Source organism: Physeter macrocephalus, chromosome 16 (assembly GCF_002837175.3).
Source record: "Physeter macrocephalus isolate SW-GA chromosome 16, ASM283717v5, whole genome shotgun sequence".
NCBI classification, from domain to species: Eukaryota; Metazoa; Chordata; class Mammalia; order Artiodactyla; family Physeteridae; genus Physeter; species Physeter macrocephalus.
In genome coordinates, this window is record NC_041229.1 from 91235930 (window position 1) to 91253546 (window position 17617).

Sequence of the window (17617 nt, forward strand, 5' to 3'; positions counted from 1 at the left end):
AGTTATTTGTAGTGAGGTGGATGGACCTAGAGTGTGTCATACAGGGTGAAGTAAGTCAGAAAGAGAAAAACAAATACTGTATGCTAACACATATACATGGAATCTAAGAGAAAAAAAAGGTCATGAAGAACCTAGGGGAAAGACGGGAATAAAGACACAGACCTGCTAAAGAATGGACTTGAGGATATGGGGAGGGGGAAGGGTAAGCTGCGACAAAGTGAGAGAATGGTATGGACATATATACACTACCAAATGTAAAATAGATAGCCAGTGGGAAGCAGCCGCGTAGCACAGGGAGATCAGCTAGGTGCTTTGTGACCACCTAGAAGGGTGGAATAGGGAGGGTCGAAGGGAGGGAGATGCAAAAGGGAAGAAATATGGGAACATATGTATATGTATAACTGATTCACTTTGTTATAAAGCAGAAACTAACACACCATTGTAAAACAATTATACTCCAATAAAGATGTTAAAAAAAAAAAAAGATAGTCCCAATAGGCTTTGGCTTAATTATTTACATAGGGCCACAAGAAGTGTTAATTAACCATATAAACCTCTTTGAATATACAGTATTGAGCACATTCTGAAGCAAGAGAATTAATTTCTGTCTCAAAGTTTCGTCAAGAAATCTCAAATTGTATAATGTGAAAGCCTTTATTATTATCTCTTTCATCTTGAGGCTAACCAAGAAAAAAAATTCTCTCCACTAGATTTCTCCTATAGTGATTTTTGACTTCAGTGTTTTTCTCTCTCCTCTTTTCAACTAAAAATATCAAACTAGTCTGATTCATCCAAGGATTCTTCTTAATAATACAAACTTTCAATCTTATATAAGAAGGTTTCTGAGCTAGCAGTTTCTGACTCTCTTTCTTTCTCAAAAGACTAATATCATCAGTGCTCAAACTCTGGACTCAAGAACTCTCTACAACTCCAAAAAAATTCTGAAAAACTTAGAGTGTTTTTGGTGGGTTTTTCTCTCAATGTTTACTGTATTAGTTATTTTTAATTTTTAAAATTAATTTATTTAAAAATAATAATAAATCCATAGCATATTAATGTCTATAAAATGATTTATTTATTAAACTTTATTTTCCAAAATAAAATTGTGAGAAGAATGGGATCATTTTATACTTTAATATCTCCTTAATAAAATAGATCTCCTTAATAAAATATATATCTGCATTCAACCTGTCAAGTTTATGTAGGACATCTGTCCTCACTAGATATGTAGTTAGAAAAACAAAGAGTATTTGAATAGCTTTTTTGATCATTGTAGATATTTTCCTTTGATACTGCTTCAAAAACATATGTTATTTCTAAAGGTTATTTGCAATGTAGAATTTGATATCATATCAGTAAATTTTTCATACTGCTTCTTTAAAATCCATTGATGTATTCTGTCTTTTGAATGGATCTTTTATCTGTCCTTCCTTTTATAAGATCTTCCATTGATCATTTGGAAAATATTAGTTCACTGGATTACACAGATCTTCCATATGTAAACACAACTGATCATATGACATCAGAAATTGTATTAGTTAATATCACCAGTGATCTCATCAGAAAAATCTCTTACTACAAGCAAGTTCTTAAGATCATGGTGACAGATACAAGTTTTCCAAAATTATAATTTTTGTTTGAAAGCTCAAAAAATTTTAATAACAAGTGCTGTCAGTTTTTCCTTGACTTAATAGATGTACTTATTCACTTTTAAGAAAATGTCTGCTAAATATCCAAATCTGAATAACTATGTCTATTTATCATTCTGTCAAGTAAAAATGGACAATGATGAGGTTATGGAGATAGGCAGTAGGTACAGCTAGTAAGAGGATAATAATACTACTAAGAATATACTGAGTCAATGTCTGAATATGCATGTATTTACATACAAAAGCTACTACCTTAAAAATTCTAGCAATCATAAAAGCATTTTCCATTAGCTGTCTAAAAAATATTATCATCAAATATCATGCAACATCTAGACAGATCCACTATATTCCCATAAAAAATGAGAGTAAAAAAGCATATGTCTTAATATTCTTATGAAAATAGTTTTGACCTGAGCACGATTAAAGTATTAGAAATTTAGTTTATCTCCTGGAAATGTTGGAATATTTAATTTATATACATTTATTTATGAACCAATTAAAATATTCTTATTTTAAGAGATATTTTAATCTAATTTATTAATTTTTTTTTTTTTTTTTTTTTGCGGTATGCGGGCCTCCCTCTGCTGTGGCCTCTCCCGTTGCGGAGCGCAGGCTCCGGACGCGCAGGCCCAGCGGCCATGGCTCACGGGCCCAGCTGCTCCGCGGCATGTGGGATCCTCCCAGACCGGAGCGCGAACCCGGTTCCCCCGCATCGGCAGGTGGACGCGCAACGACTGCGCCACCAGGGAAGCCCCTATTAATACTTTTAAACATAGAAAAAATGTTTCACATTCATACAAAGAGATATAAAGACCCTTTCTATTTACAGATGGCAGACCTACAGAAAGCTTAGAGATTACCCTAGTCAAAGTAAACACAGAAGCATAAAAAAATCACAGTTTCATATCTCAAAGAGCCGTTCTCCTTTCCAGTGGGCAGTAAATCTCACAAATAGACTAAAATGAAATAGTCTAAAAAAACTTGATCCTTTGTCATCTCTTATCCAACAAAGAATAGATCCCATCATCCACTTGACTGAGATCATCAAATGGTCACATAAACCAGAATACAATCTTTGCTGCTTTCATAATGGAATATATTATCAAATGTGTACAAATCAGCTTGACACATACCTGCGGTGCTCTCTTTGCTATACAGGAGAGACAATGTAGTATATCCCAGGATGAGATACAGATTAATAAGTCCCTGGGCCTTGTTATGGAAAAGGCATGGACATGACCATGAGTTAGGCAAGATGCAAACAAAATAACACACTCAATAAGAAAAAAAAGAAACCAAAAAAAATCAAGATTACAAGAAAGAACACAAACTTAGAGAAATCGAGTCAGTGAAAGTAAGGTCCTAGTGTTACCTGAGAATCATTTCAGGGGCTATGAAAAGATTTGCCTGAGTCCATGAAGTGTGCTTCTCAGACAAGACGATTTAATTGTCTTTGGCAGGTGAGTCCTTTGAACTTTTGGTGGGTTCTCCAAAACTGTCAAAATACAATTTATAAACACTTTAAAATGTGATTATATGTCAGACTTAGGTAGTTTACTAATTAATAAGCATGTTCAAATGATATTTTTAGGAATAGAGTATTTATAGTTCACTTGGGAAGATAGTTCAAAATATGTGTACTAAATCAAACTAGTTAATAGCTTAGGGCAATAAAGTTGTAATCTTTAGAGTTCTATTTTCTACCAGAAAGTTATTATTTTGACTAGACAGGTCTACAAGTTAACATGTTACTTCTGTAGTCTAAGCCCTTAACAGCAAATAGTCAAATCAAATAAAGTAAACTCTCCTAAAAAATTAAGTGATTATTGGGTGCTTTAAACAATTACTCAGTAAGGTATTTAAAGGTCATGCTCTTCACATTGTCCTTACTCCCAAATTTTAAATAATTTATCATGCTTTATAATTTGCATATATTTGCAATAAATAGTATATTATACATTTTTTTGTCTCTAAAATATTATTTACATACCCCTTTAAACTGGAATATGGAAAATACATTTCTAACCTTTTGGGTTCAGGCTAGTGAAAGTTTAATTGACAATGTATCCAATCTTTGTTTCCTTCACATTTCACAAAACCAATTCAAGTATAGTTCTCAGCTTGGAACTAGTTGAAATACTGAGTTCATACCACCTAACCCTGGGATTCAATAACAAAAGAAAAGATACAACTTAAAAGCCTTTGGCAAAAAACAGAAGAACAATTATCTTGTAACTATTGGGTATCAAATGAGAGAACTTAAAAACAAGAATGATAAAAATGTGCTTATAGCTTTCTATCATCTTTTTGAAGTCACTTATGGAAGTTCAGAAATCATCAGCCCCATAATTTTAAGCACTCATAACCCAAGATGCAATTGTATTAATAATTAAAGCTTCTTACAGCTATAGAAAGTAACATACAACCCTACTTGCTTGACTGAGTGGTAGATGATGTATTATAACTGATGAGTATTCTATTTTTCTTTCCTGATTGGCTTAAGTCCAGGAAATGAAAATGTTAGTTATTGACATGTGGTGAAAATGAAATCAGTATGCTGAAGTGATTGCATTCCAGTACTATAAATACAACTAGTGTTGCTTTAATGAGTTTTAAAACTAAGATAAAAGCCACCTCTGACAGTGCCATTTATTATCTTAACATGGAATATTTTGCAATCGAAATTATAGTGCCCTGCCACTAATAATAACCAATGAGACATTTGACTAGTAGTTCCTCAAATAAAATCTTGAGTATAATCTTCAAACTTAACGTCTGCAGATTCCTCAAATTCTGCCCTTTCCTCAAGTTCTTTATTTCATCTTATGCTAAGGTCGAAGGCAGAAAATTGTCTCTAAATTTCTTTGCAGCCGTGAAATTTTATTCTAGAGACAAAACACCAGGGGAAAACCACCCTTCCTTTCACAGTGTTATCTCTAAATTGGCTTCAATTCAACTTAAATAAAAACATTGTATATATGAAACATTAAGATTACTTGGGGGAAAACTCAAGGAAAATATGTCTAGATACTGAGGAAAAAAAAACTTTCAAAAAAACCCAAAACTTTTAGAAGAGACTACTCACATACTCAGCTCACATCCAAACTAGCATGCCTGACCTGAAGTATGTCCTCTTCTATGTTTGAAAAAGAGGACTTGATTGAAATTAAAAAACAAACAAACAAAGAAAAAAAAACACCTTTCTTTTCTCAGGGTGTGGCTTGGCTCTATAACTTCTATCAACCTCTCCACATCCTTCATTCCATCACTCACATCAGCAGGGTAAACTAGGACACAATTACATTTTCAAGGTCAAGAATAGCCAAGGTATTTTTCAAGAAGAACAAAGTGAGCCAGTACAAGATATTGATTTCTATTATAGAATTATAATTTTCAAAAGAGTGTGGTATTTAACAAGAATACACAAATTGACCAATGGAACACAATAAAGACGCATACATACATGGTAAACTGATTCATGAAACAGGTGACACCACAGTACAATGGAGAAAGGGTAGTATTTTAAATAAAGGGTGCTACTATTTACAATAGCCAGGTTGTGGAAGCAACCTAAATGTCCATTGACAGACAAATGGATAAAGAAGTTGTGGTACATATATACAATGGAATATTACTCAGCCATAAAAAGGAACGAAATTGGGTCATTTGTAGAGACATGGATGGATCTAGAGACTGTCATACAGAGTGAAGTAAGTCAGAAAGAGAATAACAAATATCGTATATTAACTCATACATGTGGCACCTAGAAAAATGGTACAGATGAACCGGTTTGCAGGGCAGAAATAGAAACACAGATGTAGAGAATAAATGTATGGACACCAAGGGGGGAAAGTGGCATGGGGGAGGTGTGTGTGATGAATTGGGAGATTGGGATTGACATATATATACTAAATGTATAAAATAGATAACAAATAAGAACCTGCTATATAAAAAAATAAAATAAAATTCAAAAAAATAAAAAATAAAATGAAGGGTGCTAGGTAAGTTCATATCCATACAGGAAATAAAGGAACTTTGTTCTTCTTATGACAACAAAAATTCAATGCCTGATATGCTGCTGACATTGTTATGGAAGGTAAATTAATACAGACTTTGCCTGATATGCTGCTGACATTGTTATGGAAGGTAAATTAATAAGACTTTTGAAGAAAACATAGAGAATGTCTCCTGAACTTGGATTAGGCGTAGCCATCTCATGCTCAATTTTTTAAAATACTTTTTAAAAAGGAAATAAAAAATAAATAGCAATGTATGAAGAAGATTAAGAACATTTTTCCATCAATAGATGGGTTATAAGAATGAAGAGGCAATACATAGAATGGAATAAGATATTTGTAGCACATATATTTGACAAATATCTAGTTCTCCAAAGATAGCAAAAGAAAATTTTACAAGTTGATTAAAAATCAGTAGAAAAAAGCAAACTTGAAGAAGTACTTTATAAAAAAGGATGCACATAAATGGCCAAAAAGCAAATGAAAAGTGTCCCACTTCATTTGTTATCAGGGAAATGCAAACTTAAATTACAATAAAATTTCACTAAATATCCAAGGGACATTCTAAAATGTAAAAGAGATCATAGCAACAGGTATCAGGGAATTGGAGTAATAGGGAATCTCATTATACACTGCTGGTGGGTATATAAATTGTTAACAAACTCTTTAGAAAATTACTTGGTAGTACAAACCTACACTGAACATAATCTATTACCCACCGACTCCATTTCTGGGTGTGTTACTAACAGAAATGTGCACACCAAAAGACATATATTAGTGTGTTTATAGCAGAACTATTCATAAGGGACCCTAAAATTGAAACAATGCAAATCCCAATCAAGAGTTGAATGAATAAAATACGATATGGTCCAACAATGGAATGCTATACAGAAATGAGAATGACTGATTTACACCTACTTGCAACAACATGGATGAATCTCAGATATATTATTTTGAGCCAAAGAAGCCAGATACCAAAAGTATATGATTCTATTGATGTACAGTTTAAAAACAGGCAAAATGAATCTATAATATTAAAAATCAGAATAGTGATTACTCTGGGGGAGAAATGAATAGATGATTACATGTTACATTTTTCTAGGATGCTGCTAGGATGTTCTGTTCCTACATGTCAGTGCTGGTTACAGGTGTATTAAATTTATAAATTAATCCCCCCACTTCTGATTTGTGTATTTTTCTGTATATATATTATACTTCCACAAAAATGTCAAAAAAGGAGAAAAAATATCTTTAACGTTTTTTCAAAATCTTTCACCAATGCATTTCCCCAAATTGCAACACTCAATCTAGGAATAATATCATTTTAAAAATTTTTATTAATTTTATTTTTTGCTGTGTTGGGTCTTTGTTGCTGTGCGGGGGTTTTCTCTAGTTGCTGCAAGCAGGGGCTACTCTTAGTTGTGGTGCGTAGGCTTCTCATTGCGGTGGCTTCTCTTGTTGCAGAGCACAGGCTCTAGGCGCTCGGGCTTCAGTAGTTGTAGCTCGCGGGTTCTAGGGTGCAAGCTCAGTAGTTGTGGCGCACAGGCTTAGTTGCTCCGCATCATGTGGTATCTTCTGGACCAGGGCTAGAACCCGTGTCCCCTGCATTGGCAGGCAGATTCTTAACCACTGTGCCACCAGGGAAGCCTTATCATTTTTAATATGGTGTGTTAAAGGGGCAAAGTAATTTCAGCAAAAGAGTTGATTCAGACTAGGCTATGCCACACACACACACACACACACACCAGAGACACACACTCACATACATCTTCTAAGGAAATAAAATTATTCTCAGATTCAATGAGGTCTAAATCCATATTAATAAAGAATGATTGTTTTCCTAAAGCAATAATCGGTAGAAATATGACATGCCAGAAATGAAAAAACTCCTTTATATTATTATGCAAAGCAATTTCAACCTTATTTATAGCTATATCTGGTTTTTCCAAACTCTATCCGGAGACATAATTGTTCATTAAAAAGTGTCCTGTTATTGTGATTTCTCCCCCAAAACACCATTTATTTCTCTTCATTCAGACTATACAAGAAACCTGCTAAAGAAGCTAAAGAGTTTTCAGTGTTTTACTAACTCAAGATGGAAATGATTGGGCAGTGCGACACACACTGCTCCCAAGTAAGTGCTGGCATTTATGACTAACTTCCCCTAGCACCTCTCCTCCGATTTAAGAGGAGTTAAATCTCCTATGTTCTCCGAGCCAGGAGAAACCTACAAATGTTGTTGAATATTTTTGGCATATAAGAATTAAATGTATCTTAAAGAGTGCATTACAAACTAATGGGAAAGTATTTTTTTTAAATACAGTTTTTAGAAAAGTGGTTGGAAAAAATTCAGTTTGGATCTTTACATCATAGAACAACTAAACTATATGCCGCCCAATAAATTTAGAAGTTATGTGTAAAAATGAGCAGTCTTAAAACACCAAAAACAGTATAAACAAAATGTAAAATGATGATGCTCTAAGGGAAAACAATCAGAGGTGAATAGGGTGACATAGTAAGTACATATTTTATAAATATTTTAAACCCTGAATAGTCACAGATAACATTTAAAAATTAAAAAATAAACTTGTAAGTTTTGTAGTATGATCGAAGTTAATATTTTAAAATGTAAAAATGTCATAAATCTAAATGTATTAACATATACAGCAATAAAAATAGAAATAGATGTGAAAGAACGGGTACAATTTTTTAAAGAAGTGTTTTATTTTAATATTGATATAATTACTTAATTTAAAATAACTAAATTCTATTTGCTGCCAAAAAAATTTTTTTAGGACTAATACTTTGTGAGAGAGGGTATGGTGTGACCAGAAATTATTACTGCTGATGAAAGATACAACTGTGGTGCAGGTCTGGAAACGATTTTGGAAGTCTATATAGAGAGGACAAAATTATTTTTCTATCCTTTGTGCCAGAATTAAATTCCTCAAAACTTCATTCATAGGTGTGGCAATTTAGGTGAGAATATGCATTATAGAATTGTTTACAGGGGGAAAAAGGAACTAACCTACAAATTAATAGATGAGATTGTTCAGTAATTTATGTTGCCCATATGTTATAGAATGTTATTCATCAGCCCGTGACCTGCCTGGGTGCAGGGAACGGAAAGCCAGGAGGGGTGAGACGAGTTCAGTTCGCCATGGGGTTGTTTGGAAAAACCCCAGAGAAGCCGCCCAAAGAGCTGGTCAATGAATGGTCATTGAAGATAAGAAAGGAAATGAGAGCTGTTGACAGGCAAATAAGAGATATCCAAAGAGCAGAAGAAAAAGTGAAAAGATCGGTGAAAGATGCTGCCAAGAAGGGTCAGAAGGATGTCTGTGTGGTTCTGGCCAAGGAGATGATCAGGTCAAGGAAGGCCATGAGCAAGCTCTGTGCATCCAAAGCACACATGAACTCCGTGCTCATGGGGATGAAGAACCAGCTGGGTAGGCTGGGGCAGAAAAGTTGAAACACATTTATATCAAAGGAAGTCCAAGGTGGATCAATGACTTGACCAGACACAGCTTAACAGAGCCTCAGTTAGGACCCAGGACTTCACCGGGGACCCAAGGCGGGGAGTCCTTTCTAACTTCTCCTTGCTTCAGAGAAAATAAATATTCTATAAAGATTAAAAAAAAAAGAATCTTATTCATCAAATATTTTATACTTTTGAAGAATATTTAATATAGCCTAATGTTAAAGCAAGTATTGAGTTAAAAAAAATATACAATAATGTATTTACAGGATAACAGTTTAATGCCAATTTTATAAATATATATCTATTTCTACCTTCATTATTTTTTATCCATCCCTCAGGTAGGTTGGGGCAGAAGTTGAAAAACATTTATATCAAAGGAAGTCCAAGGTGGATCAATGACTTGACCAGACACAGCTTAACAGAGCCTCAGTTAGGACCCAGGACTTCACCGGGGACCCAAGGCGGGGAGTCCTTTCTAACTTCTCCTTGCTTCAGAGAAAATAAATATTCTATAAAGATTAAAAAAAAAAGAATCTTATTCATCAAATATTTTATACTTTTGAAGAATATTTAATATAGCCTAATGTTAAAGCAAGTATTGAGTTAAAAAAAATATACAATAATGTATTTACAGGATAACAGTTTAATGCCAATTTTATAAATATATATCTATTTCTACCTTCATTATTTTTTATCCATCTATTTATTAATCATCTGAGTAGTGAAAAAGTTTTAAGCATAACAAAATATTAAACTTTGGATATTGGAATTATCAATAATTTAATCTCCTTTTTATATTCTTATATTGTCCAACATTAATCAGGGAACACTTTTAAAATCAGAATCAAATGTTGAAAATAAATGGCCTCATTCCTCTTAAGTTTTTTCACCTTTGCTTTTCTTATCTTACTGTAGTTGTACAATGTACATGTACAATGTATATTTGTACAATGTAGCCAGTTGTACAACGTACATGTACAATGCATATTCGTACAATGTAGCCAGCACAGAATAGCACATCATGTATAAAAGGAAATTATTTTGGTATTCATTAATTCACCCTCTAGATCATGTTGGACTACTCATTATATTCCACAAATAATGATGTATTTAAACTACTAAAATTTCATCAAAAGTCTTTACTATTTCCAACCTCTCTGCAACTGATAAATCAGTTTCTCAAAGAATATAGTCTATCTGCTGATTTCTGTTTCCAAGATCTTAAAACTTAACAATTAGAGCTAAATTACATATAACCATGCAAATCTGCATCTTCTCAAAAGTAGTTGAGGTAAGCAAATTAAATAGTTCTTAGTAACTGAATATAACCTGTCAAAATTATGGCAGACAATGAAACTTTTTTACATATTTCCACTCTAGAAATTTGTTTAAGTGGCATCTGATTACCTTTACTTTCCTTTCTCCGAGTCAAAAATGAAGTCTACTTTACTGTAATATAACCGGTAATCTGAAATAAATGCCATATCTTTTTCATAAGTCAAAACCTGTGTACATTACCTTCATGAACTTCAGTATTCAGACTCATCAACATCAGCATCAGAAAGGAATACAGGATTCCAAATTAGTATTTCAATATCTCTTTGTTAATGTGAAAATCATCTACTGAAGCCTAGCCAATCAAAACAAAAAGAAATTGGATGTACACCAGGATTGAGGATTTCTGCCAATGTTTCCTTTATGTAAATAGCACCAGAAAAAGAAACAGACAAAAATATCTCCAGAATATGCTTAGCCTTTCAAATCAAGGGTCGCCTGGAAATGTTCTCTCACATAGATGATTGCCAAAATTTGTATACTTATTAGAGAACTTTTCAAACAACTAGATTTCTTATTGCACATGAACTCAGAGGGCCTCTGTGGGTTTTGCAGTGGTACTGAGTTGGACTCACATCTCTGAGTTGTCATGTTCCACCTATATGACCCTAAGCCTACAATGTCCTCTCTGTCAAGAATGACCCTCCTCTTCCTTTCTGCTTAGAGAATCATCTCATTTTTCAAAACTTGGAAAAAAAGAGAAGATAGCATATTTCCCGGAACTTTTGGTGTCATTGAAGGGAGAATCTCTCTACATTGAAAATTAGAAGTAACTATGAACAAGCAAATGGTAAACTGATCCATACGGGATGAAACTACATAAAGTTGAGTTTGGAGATATTAAGAAAGTCACTATACAAATGAAAAATGAACTTTAATATTTAGTTTTGGCATAAGATAAAATAGCTAGCATTTTATTTTTATATACAAAAATAAAAATAAAGTTATGGCAAAATTAAAATTCCAAAGTAATCAAATACTCCCTTTTTCATATGTCTTTTGGAAATAGTAGGCACACTGCAGGAAAAAACAGCACTGAGTGAATGGAAACATGTAATAAGATAAAGGAAAAAATGAGAGATTTGAGAAATGATATAAGAAGTTACAATTAATCATGGTTTCACCAGCCTCAGAGAGACGGTTTTGAAATGCAGGCTTTCACTTGACAGTAGCCCTTTTCCTGTCTGAGGAGTGGCCTATAGAAACCCATTGAGTTTAAGACATCATCTGAGGGTGAGAAGGACCTTTTATTCCTTATTATTTATTTTACCTTCACTTCTCACCACCCTCACATATGTATCAGCAGGAGGAGGAGGATACTCTGCGAGGTTTCCAGCAGCCATGTGTACTTTGTGGCAGATATAGAGGGATTATCAAAGGAGACTTGCTAAATTCACATAGTATTATGTACTATGAAAACCACAATAGAAAAATGTTGATTTAATTTTGCTAAGATTCCTTTTTGTGGCCACATTTAAAACAAAGATGTGTTCATAGGTGACACATGATAGAAAATGTGCTTTATTTAAAACTGAGCCGGATAAGCACACTGGGTTTGTATTTATCACCTAAAATGTCACCACCACGTGGTAAGATGTAAACACAGATTACAATTCACTGGGCTCCTTAAATATGCATAAAATGTGAACTGCTCTGTATAGGTGCATTTCCTTACTGAAAAGAATCTCATCTGGCGGTAAACTAGGAAGTCAAAATGCAATGATTAAAAGTTTATATAATTAAGACAGAAAAAGATGAAGACTATGGGGACAAGGGATATTTCTTATTTATCTCATTCGAAGCACCAAGCAAAGAATCAGGAAAAATGTGGCACTAAATAAATCCGTCATGACTTTAATCATTTAACAAATATTACATTTCTACTATGGCAGTCTTCTAAATGTGGGGGAGGGAGGGAATGGGATATAAAGATAAGGGAATCATATTCTAGTGATAAGGATAGTGTTGGTTGAATGAATGAATGACTATACCTACCTGGGTAAATTCAACTAAAGAAGGGGAGAAAGTCAGATAGGCATAAAGATATGGAAAGAATCTTTTTATTGTATGCATATTATCTATACTTTAGATTTATAGAACATTTATTTTATCAAAATTTTATATTTACAGATTATTATTTTACCTCACAACACTCCAAGAAGGTATTAACATAATCATTTCATTGATGAGTAAGGCTCAAAGTAGTGAATTGTATTGCTTAAATTCCCATAACTATTAGGGGTCCAGTATAATCTTGAACCCAGGTTCTGTTGGCTTCTTTTGTTCTCCCTTATGGAAGAAAGTGCATCTTCTCTACTACAGGCACACCTGAGAGATATTGTGAGTTCAATTCCAGATCACATCAATAAATTAAATATCACAATAAAGTGAGTCACACCAATTTTTTTGGCTTCCCAGTGCATAAAAAGTTTGTTTACACTATACTCTAGCCTCTTAAGTGTGCAATAGCATTATGTCTAAAAAAACAATGTGCATACCTTAATTTAAAAAAATACTTTATTGCTAAAATATGCTAACCATCCTCTGAGCCTTTAGCGAAGTCCTAATCTTTTGCTGATGGAGGTTCCTGTCTTAATATTGATGGCTGTTGACAGATTAGGTGGTGGTTGCTGAAGCTGGGGGTGTCTGTGGCAATTTCTTTAAATAAGACAGCAATGACATTTGCCCCATTGATGGACTCTTCCTTTCATGAAAGATTTCTCTGTAGCTCACAATGCTGTTTGATAACGTTTTACCCCCAGCTGAATTTCTTTCAAAATCAGAGTCAATCCTCTTAAATCTTGCTGCTGCTTTATCAAATAAGTTAACGTCATATTCTAAATCCTTTCTTGTCATTTAAGCAATCTTCACAGCATCTACACCAGAAGTAGATTCTATCCCAAGAAAACACTTTCTTTCTCATCTATGAGAAGCAATTCCTCATCTGTTCAATTTTTATCATGAAATTGCAGGCATTCAGTCACATCTTCAGGATCCACTTCTAATTCTAGTTCTTTCCACCTCATCTACAGTTACTTCCTCCACTGAAAACTTGAATCCCTTAAAGTCATCCATGAGGAATGCAATCAACCTCTTCCAAACTCCTGTTAATATTGATATTTTAGCCTCTTCCCAGAATCATAAATATCCATAATTGCATCTGGAATGATGAATCCTTTCCATGAGGTTTTCAATTTACTTTGCCAAGGTCCATCAGAAGAATCGCCATTTATGGGCTATAGCCTTGTGAAATGTATTTCTTAAATAAGACCTGAAAATCAAAATTACTCCTTGTCCCATGGGCTGCAGAATGGATGTTGTGTTAACAGGCATGACAACAGCATTAATCTCCTTGTACGTATCCATCAGAGATCTTGGGTGACCAGGTGCATTGTCAGTGAGAAGTCATATTTTGAAAGGAATCTTTTCTGAGCAGTAGGTATCTGCAGTGGGCTTAAGTGATGTTTTAAACAGATGTACCATCATCTAGACTTTGTTGTTCCATTTCTAAAACACAGGCAGAATAGATTTAGCATCATTTTTAAGGGCCCTGGGATTTGGGGGATGGTAAATGAGACCTGGCTTCAACTTTAAGTCACCAGATGCATTAGCCCCTAATGAGTCAGCCTGTCTGTCCTTTGAAACTTTGCAGCCAGGCATTGACTTCTCCTCTCTAACTATGAAAGTCCTAGATGGCAACTTCTTCCAACATAAGGTTGTTTCATCTACATTGAAAATCTGTTGTTTAGTATAGCCACCTACATTAGTTATCTGAGCTAGATCTTCTGGATAACTTGCTGCAGTTCTACATGAACACTCATGGCTTCACCTTGCACTTTTATGTTATGGAGATGGCTTCTTTCCTTAACCCTCATGAACCAACCTCTGCTGGCTTCAAACCATTTTTCTGCAGCTTCCTTACCTCTCTCAGCCTTAACAGAATTGAAATGAGTTAGAGCCTTGTTTTGGATTAGACTTTGGCTCTAGGGAATATTGTGTATGATTTGGTGTATCCAAACCACTAACACTTTCTCCATAACTAGCAATAAGTCTGTTTTGTTTTCTTAACATTTGTGTGTTCACTGGAGCAGCACTTATAATTTCCTTCAAGAATTTTTCCTTCGCATTCACAACCTGGCTAAATGGTGCAAGAGGCCCAGATTTTGGTCTATGTCAGCTTTCAACATGCCTTCCTTACTAAGTTTAATCATTTCTAGCTTTTTGATTTAAAGTGAGAGACTTGTGACTTTTCCTTTCAGTTGAACACTTAGAGGCCATTTTAGGGTTATTAACTGGCCTAATTTCAATATGGTTTTGTCCTCAGGAATAGGAAGGCCCGAGGAGAGGGAGAGAGATGGGGGAACAGCCGGCTGGTGGAGCAGTCAGAACATACGCACAATATTTATTAAGTTGACCACCTTATATGGCACAGTTGTGGTGCCGTGACACAATTACAATAGTAACATCAAAGATCACGGATCACAGTTCACCATAACAAATATAATGAAAAAGTTTGTAATATTGTGAGAATCACCAAAATGTAACACAGAGACGTGAAGTGAGCAAATACTTTTAGAAAAAAATGGCACTGATAGTCTAGCTTGAAGAAGTGTTGCCACAAATCTTCAATTTGTGAACAATGTTCTATCTGTGAAGTGCAATAAAGCAAAGCACAATAAGACAAGGTATGCTTTTACCTTCATGGAATCTGTCAGGGTGGTATTCCCATTAAGTCTCTTCCTGTGAAAACTAGTCCAGTGAAAAGAATATTGTACCTGCATTTGAAAAATCTCAGGCTCTATCTGGTATTGCTGTGGACAAGCAGCATGCCTGTGGTCATGTGTGCTCATGTTCAGTTTCTTCATTTCTGAGGAGACTTCTACAAAGCTTCTATCCCACTACAATCAACGGTCCGTCATCTAGCACAGACAGAAAGAAAAGTAGATTTTACTCTAGTTTTTCTTGTTTTCTGTTTATTAGTGTTCCTTGGGGTATTCTGCTTGTCACCCACTTTTCCCAAAGTCTTGAAGAGGAGTTCCTTAGGATCAAGGCCTTGTCTGGAACTCCTGGTCTCACTGTTTCCTCAATAGGACTCAAAATTCTTCTGACTAGTGCCATTGGAGAGGTTACTATAGGGCAAGTCACACTTTATTTACTGTTCTCTATCTTTATTTTCCATGACACTATTATATAAAACATACAGGTGTATAAGACTTAATTAAAGCCTTGAGAAAATGAAAGGTAATTACAGTGTAGGAGGAGAAAACTTAGAGATATGTGCCACATAATAATTTTCTTACAGAATAAGGGTACTTATTCAAGAGGTTAAGCTTTAAGGAGGCGGGAGGGGAAGAAGGTCCCTTTGTAGAGAAAGCCTATTTTTATCCTAATTTCTTTCATTCAGATTTTTTTCTCTCTTCAAAAATTGATCTAACCTCTGCTATTTTGCTAACCCCCTCTACCCACAAAATTTCATCTGATGCCAAGCTCCATATTCCTCCTTTTTTTAATCAGGTGAGATTAACACACTATGGGTGTGTCAGGACAGCTGCAGTAGGATAATCAGGGCTTTCTATTTGAGAGAAAAGTATATTAATTACATTCTGAGAAGTAGAGGAAATATCTATTCTTCCCTGACCAGATGACGAGAAATGATATAAATCGTCTCTGCATATAGTAACTTTAGATTTAGAACTCTTCAACTTCACCCCCTTATGCAGTATTATTTGTAATCTTAATATAACACAGTCATCACAAACTTGTACTTTCCATGGAAATGTGCTTTTTTAGTTGATCTTAGAGTCCACAGGGCCAATTTTATAACTTTCAAACAGGATGCAAGTCCCTTCTCCTTCTGGTCTTCCCTTGGGAATTTCCAAGACAGATACTTTGTCAAAGTACTTACTTCTCTGCTGTCCACACACTCCAGTAAGTGCTTTTCATCTTTATCAACAGTTGTTTTGGTCATTAGCATTTGAATTGCAACAAGTTCATGCCAGTACTCATCACCTAAACTCTTGTTCAATTTTTCCTAAAAATCATTGTCTGCACTTCTCCTGCTTGTCTGTTGCAAGTTCTCAAGCAGCTCAGCTGGTGATACTCAGTCTACCCACAGTGCACTTCAAGGCATGTAATGTACTCCTCCAGCATCAAGTATTTACAGCTGGGTGACTACCTGACTCCTGTTCTCCAGTGTTCCTTTTTTTTCCCCAGGTAGTATGGCAATTTCTCCCTTATTTTCAGTTATACCCACAACATAGTGGTATAGGTCCAAATATCAATACATTTTGAACTTCCACACTTAGCTCCTTGGTGGCAGGAAACCCCTATCATATTCATTTGGAATGCTGTTAATAAAGGGATTTTCTTTTCACCTTTGATCATCCCAACCTCTGCTTTGAACTTAAGGGATGGGAAATGAGTCAGATAATGCTCAGGATATCTCTATTTTGTGGCAGGGATCACTATTCCTTTGCTGTACTGTTGTGAAAATGTAAACCAAAATATATAAATTAATAAAAAAGAAGGGTGGGATGAACTGAAGGCCACCAGATGAGAACCAAAGGAAATGTCTTTAGTTTGACTTGTTTCCAATTGATTAAATGTCTTAAATTGAGTGAAGCTGTAGATTAACTGTGTTTTTTTTGTTTTGTTTTGTTTGTTTGTTTGTTTGTTTTATACTGCAGATTCTTATTAGTCATCAATTTTATACACATCAGTATATACATGTCAATCCCAATCGCCCAATTCAGAACACAACCATCCTCACCCCACCACAGTTTTCCCCCTTGGTGTCCGTACGTTTGTTCTCTATATCTGTGTCTCAACTTCTGCCCTGAAAACCAGTTCATCTGTACCATTTTTCTAGGTTCCACATATATGCGTTAATATACAATATTTGTTTTTCTCTTTCTGACTTACTTCACTCTGTATGACAGTCTCTAGATCTATCCACGTCTCAAGAAATGACTCAATTTCGTTCCTTTTTAAGGCTAATATTCCATTGTATATATGTACCACATCTTTATCCATTCGTCTGTTGATGGGCATTTAGGTTGCTTCCATGACCTGGCTATTGTAAATAATGTTGCAATGAATATTGGGGTGCATGTGTCTTTTTGAATTATGGTTTTCTGTGA

General features: G+C 34.7%; 1 pseudogene; it reads left to right on the top strand.

Annotated features, from left to right (window-relative positions):
• The first annotated feature begins 8825 nt into the window (after positions 1-8825).
• LOC102988999 (AP-5 complex subunit mu-1-like) overlaps positions 8826-17617 on the top strand; it is an 11753-nt pseudogene continuing 2961 nt past the window's right edge.